Raw genomic sequence first — 5,605 nt, 5'->3', positions numbered from 1 at the left:
TCTCTCTGTAAACTGCATCCCTCTCACATCCTGTCTTTCCACTAATTCTTGTTATAGGGAGAGGGAGAGAGAGGAGGAGAGAGAGGGAGAGAAAGGGAGAGAGAGAGAGAGGGGGAGAGAGAGGACAGAGACAAAGGAAAAGGGACAGAGGGAGAGTGAGAGAGGAGAGACAGAAGGAAGAGGAGAGGGAGAGGGCAAGGAGAGAGAAGAAAGACAAAGGGAATGGAACAGAGGGAAAGTGAGAGGGGAGAGAGAGAGAGGGAAAGAGAGAGAAAACGAGAGGAAGACAAAAGAGCGGGGAGCATCCTAGTGAAACTTTTCAAGGTGGCTCTTGGGCTCTGTTTTATGTGTCAAAAATATTTCACACAATTCTGATCAATTTTAAGGCTGCGTTTTATTACCAAGTGTTTAAGAGTAGTGAGGTGGACTGTGTGTACAGTGTAACCCATCCAGTGCAAGGCTGCTCTGATACACTTCACCGAGGTTGTTCCCTGTTTGAACACAGTGCCAACCCGTGGGTGGGAGGTTGGTGGGGGGTGGTGTGTGTGTGTGTATGTATGTGTGTGTGTGTGTGTGTGTGTGTGTGTGTGTGGGGCGGGGTGGGGTGGGGATCCTGGTCGGTGAAGACAGACAACGATGTGGGAGGGAGGGAGGGGCAGTAGACAGAGAGAGAAAGTGTCCCCACTGAATGGAGGGAACCGGAGGGACACAGAGTGAGGGTGGGTTGTAGAAAGGAGAGATTGCAGGAATATGTTCTGTCACCATCCCCATGTCCTGAGAGGGTGAGGGGGAGCCACATGGCATTAACATGGAAGTTAGTTATAGAATTTTTACAGCACACACAGAGAGAGAAAGACAGGCCCTTCAGCACATCGCGTCCATGATGGTCATCAAGTCTAATCCGACCTTAAACTGGAGAATGATCAGCGGAGAAGGAATCTACAAAGCCATGGAGGAACAAACAGGGGGTTTTGCAGTCTAACTCAGTTACTTCTGCTGTGGGTCAACAGGAACTTAATGGTCTGCATCCAGCCTCCTTTCTCACCAGCAACCCCGCCTCCACCTCCCCCCGCCCCACAACAACCACCACCCTCCACCCCAACCCAGCCCACCCCAACTTGCCTCGGCTGAGGCGGATGTGGAGGTGAGAGGGCAGGGGCTGGCACAGACTCAGTGAGTGCCAGCCATAGCTCGACACAGCGCAGAAACTGTGAGAGCTGCAACAGAGCAGACGGACTCAACTACAGAGTCCCTTAACAGCTCGACAGAGGAGAAAAGACTGCATGGGTGTTAGCCCGGGGTGCAATGGGCTTGGGGAGAGAGCTTCGAGCCTCATTGGGAGTCACTGGGCTCAGTCTGAGGGGGGAGAGCAGAGTCCCCAGAGGGAATTGAAGGGCTTAACCCACAAGGACTGAGGGACCTAGGGGTTCAGGTACATAATTATTTGAAGCCTGCGTCACTGCGTCACAGGGGGATTAAGAAGGTGTTTAGTACGCTTTCTTTCATTGCTCAGAGATTTGAGTATAGGAGTTGGGACGTCACATTGAGGTTGTACAGGGACGTTGGTGAGGCTCCTTCTGGAGCAACTGTGTCCCAGTTCTGGTCGCCCTGTTATTGGATATTAAGTTGGAGAGGGTTCAGAAGAGATTTACCAGGATGTTGCCGGGTATGGAAGGTTTGAGTGATAAAGAAAGGCTGGGACTTTTTGCATGGAGCATAGGAAATTGAGAGGCGACTTTATAGAAGTCTATAAAATCATGAGGTGTATGGCTATTGGTTTATGGTGGGTGTCTTTTCCCTAGGACATGGGATTTCAAGACCAGGGTGCACATTTTTAAGGTGGGAGGAGAAAGATTTTAAAAAAAGAAATGAGGGGCAATTTTTTCACACAGAGGGTGGTTCGCGTGTGGAATGAACTTCCTGAGGAAGTGGTGGGTGTGGGTACAGTTACAACGTTTAAAAGACATTTGGGTCAGTACAGGAATAGGAAATGTTTGAAGGGATAAGGGACAGGAGCAGGCAGGTGGGACTAGTTTAGTTTGGGGTAATGGTCGGCATGGACTGGATGGGCCGAAGGGTCTGTTACCATCGTGCTGTACGACTCTATGACTCAGGCTCGAGTTTAAGAGTTGGGAGGGGACTGAACTGAGATGGCAGCATTCTGTGAAGAGATTCTACAAGATCAGAGAGAGAGAAAGAGAGAAGTTCAGGGAGGCAGGAGGTCAGAGGAAAGACAAAGTAACCTGAAGCGAAGCTGGGAGGATCCAAGTGATGGGCCAGTAATTTGCTGGCTTAGATTTGCCGAGCCTTTTTGTGAACAGGACCCAACTGGGCAATTTCCCACATGGTACAGTACAAATCAACAATGATCTCATAAACAGCAGAATGGATTAGAGAGGCTGAATGGCCCTGTTCTGTTCCTTTTAGCCAACCCTCCAAATGTCTCTCTCCCTAGATCCCAGTCTCTCTCCTCTAGTCCACTCTCTCTCCCCCAGTCCAGTCTCCCCCCCCTATCCCAGTCTCTCTCCCCCAAGCCAGTCTCTCTTCCCCAATCCAGTCTCTCTCCCCCAATCCAGTCTCTCCCCCCATCCTAGTCTTTCTCCCCATTCCAAGTCTCTCTCCCATAATCCAGTCTCTCTGCACAGATCCCAGTTTCTCTCCCCCACCCCAGTCTCTCTCCTGCAATCCAGTCTCTCTCCGAAGATCCCAGTCTCTCCCCACAGATCCCAGCTTCTCTCCCCCAGTCCAGTCTCTCTCCCCCAATCCAGTCTCTCTCTCACTTCCCACATCCCAGTCTTCATCCCCTGACCCAGTCTCTCTCTCTCTAACTCTCTGTCTCTCTCTCCCCCACCACTCCCGTCTCTCCATGGCCCCACCCCTCTCTCTCCATCCCTGTCCCTGTCAAACCTCTCTGCCCTATCAGAGGTGACAGTTCTCATTGACAGGGTGGGGCTGGAGTTATTGAGGCTACAAGATGATGCAGATATGAATGCTTGACTAACATTGTCAGCATCCTCCAGCTTCCCCAGAGACCCCGTCCCCAGTCTCCCCCTTCACCTCCAGGCTCTCCTAGTAACTCAAAGATGCAATTCTCAAACAAAGTGTCTTCAAGTTCAAACTGACCCATTTCTCCACACCACCAGAGTTCAGGAAAAACCCCGAACAAGATACAATCTCCTTCTCTGCCTGTCTCTGCTTCTCACTCTTTCTCCCCCTCTCTCTCTCTCCATTTCTTATCAAATCACTGTTATCCTTTCCTTCATGTCACTCTCTCCTTCTCACACTCTCTCTTTATCTCTGCCCCTATCTTCTCTATCTCCCTCACTTCCATCTCGGTTTCACCCTCTGCCTCTGTCTTCTTGCCCTGGGATTTAGCTCTGGCTCTCTCATGTTTTGCATCTCTCTGTCAGTCTCTTGCTTTCTCTCTCTGTCTCTCCGTCTCCGTCTCTCCCTCTGTCCCACTCACTTGCTGCCTCTAGCTCTCTCTCTCTCTCTCTCGCCATCTCCCTTTCTCTCATTCTTTCTGTCTCTCTCTCTCTCCATCTCCAAGTCCCTCTCATCCTTTGTCTTTTGCACTCTCCTTCTTTCTCTTTCTCTCTGGCTCACTATCTCTTCATCTGCCTAATTTGTTTTCTCTCCCAATGTTTCTGTTTGTCTCAACTCCCTGACTCTTCCTCTTTAGGTCTCACTTCGCCTCCTTCTGTCTCAGACTCTCTCTGTCTCTCACTCTCGCTGTCTCTCTCTCTCTCTTTCCCTCTCTCTGCCTCTCGCTCTGCCTTTCTGTCTCTGTCTCTTGCTCTGCTTCTGTCTCTTGCTCTCTCTCTCTTTCTGCCTCTCGATCTATCTCGCACTACCTCCTACGCTCCCAGGTTGTCCTAGCTGTTGGGGTAATGGACAAATCGATGAGCTGTAGATGCAGGTCCTGAGTGAGGAGCCGAGCTGGTCTGAGAATGAGCTGACTTACCAGAGCTCTCAGTGTCTGATCGTGGGATGCCACTGGATTTCCTACAGCTCCTGATGCCTCTGAGTCAGCCTGCTCTTTACTGAGTTTAGGTGGAGCAAATTTTTACCAAGTTCTCTGAATCAGCTCATTTCCTGTTTCTCTCAATCTCTCGACAGGAAGTGGATGAATTGACGATCTTTATCTCGATGATATTTCATCACCTCATAACTGAGAGCCAAAAGAGCAGGATGAGGCCATTCTGCCCCTCGAGATTGAGGCACCAGTCAATAAGATCGTGGCTGGTCTTTCGATATCGTCACCCCCACTTTCCCGTCTGCCCCTCCATTCCCTCGTCAATCTCTCAGAAACCTCCCTGACTTAGCCAGCCCATTCCCCCCACCCACCACCCACCACCGACCCCTGTCACACCTGTACAGAGAGAGATAAGCATCAAACAGAAAGGCAAAACAATAGAGTGACACCAATAAGGAACTCCCCTCTCAGCAGGAATCCATCGCCTGCTGACAGGTTAGGAGTTAAATACCAACAGCATCTGCCTAGTCTGTGTGCGTGTTAGTGGCCTGATGTGCTAGCACATTGGTTCGTGTTGTCGCAGTCACAGTTTGAAAACTCCTGTGCTGCAGGTAATGAAAGGGAAAAAGACTCTCTCTCACTCTCAGTGCTGCCAGCTAGCCACTCTCCAGAAGAACCAGGACAAAAAAAAATTCAGTCAGCTAGAAAGTTAAAAATCTCACAGTCGATTGCCCAGTGGCTAAAGTCAACACCTATTGGCACTGTGCCATATAACAGCCCTGGCTACCCTCCAGCAATAGCTCACAAACTGATCTGTATTTTTGGGGCAGGTGTTAAACATTTGAAGTCCCCTCTTGCTCTCAATGTGTGTGTGTGTATGTGTGCGGCATCGATGTTTGTTTTTGAGTTTAGTAACTGCTAAGCTCACTCGTTTGCTCATTCAAGACAGTCTGATTAAATTGGTGACTTATAAACTACGGGTCTGGGAGAAACGTGCCTGTAAAGGAAATGGATTTATTTTTTATTCACTTATGGGAAGTGGGTGTCATTGACTGGACCTAGCTCCTTCACTCCTGTTCCTAATTGCCCCCTTGGAGAAGGTGGGGCTAAGCTGCCTTCTTAAACTGCTGCAGCTCCCCACCCCCCTCCCCATTTGGTGTAGGGACACGCCACACGGTCCCCTTAGGGAGGGAATTCCAGGATTTTGACCCAGGGACAGTGAAGGAACGGCGATATTTTTCCAAGTTGGGATGGGGAGTGGTTTGGAGGGAACTTTCAGGGGGCTGGTGTTCCCGTGTATCTGCTGCCCCTTGTCCTTCTGGATGGAAGTGGTCATGGGTTTGGAAGATGCTGCCTGAGGATCTTTGGTGAATTTCTGCAGGGCATCTTGTAGATGGTACACACTGCTGCTACCGAGCATCGGGGGTGGGGGGAGTGGATGCTTGTGAATGTGGTGCCAATCGAGCTGGGTACTGTATGGTGTCGAGCTTCTCGAGTGTTAGGCAGTGTAGTTCTCCCTCTGGGACTAATGTGTGGTTTTGAACACCAGAAACAAGAACTGGCTCGAGCTTCAAGGGTGTTGAAAGGGAGACATTTCACTGAATCTGGATAAAAACTGAAATAACTGCA

At 50.1% G+C, this 5,605-nt stretch overlaps 1 protein-coding gene across 1 annotated transcript in view; it reads right to left on the bottom strand.

The window, feature by feature from the left end:
- The window catches only part of LOC125482220 (flocculation protein FLO11-like), a 7,087-nt gene extending 2,997 nt beyond the window's left edge, over window positions 1-4,090 (bottom strand). Inside the window, exon 1 of the mRNA XM_048594237.1 lies at window positions 3,965-4,090. The gene's annotated coding sequence lies outside the window, so the exon portion shown is untranslated. The remainder of the gene's footprint in view (window positions 1-3,964) is intronic.
- Window positions 4,091-5,605: the final 1,515 nt, after the last annotated feature.

The sequence above is a fragment of the Rhincodon typus genome, unplaced genomic scaffold, assembly GCF_021869965.1.
Source record: "Rhincodon typus isolate 14 unplaced genomic scaffold, sRhiTyp1.1 hic_rhity00007245, whole genome shotgun sequence".
Classification (NCBI taxonomy): domain Eukaryota; kingdom Metazoa; phylum Chordata; class Chondrichthyes; order Orectolobiformes; family Rhincodontidae; genus Rhincodon; species Rhincodon typus.
The sequence above is the reverse complement of the archived record's forward strand: the minus strand, read 5'-3'. Positions and strand labels throughout refer to the sequence as shown.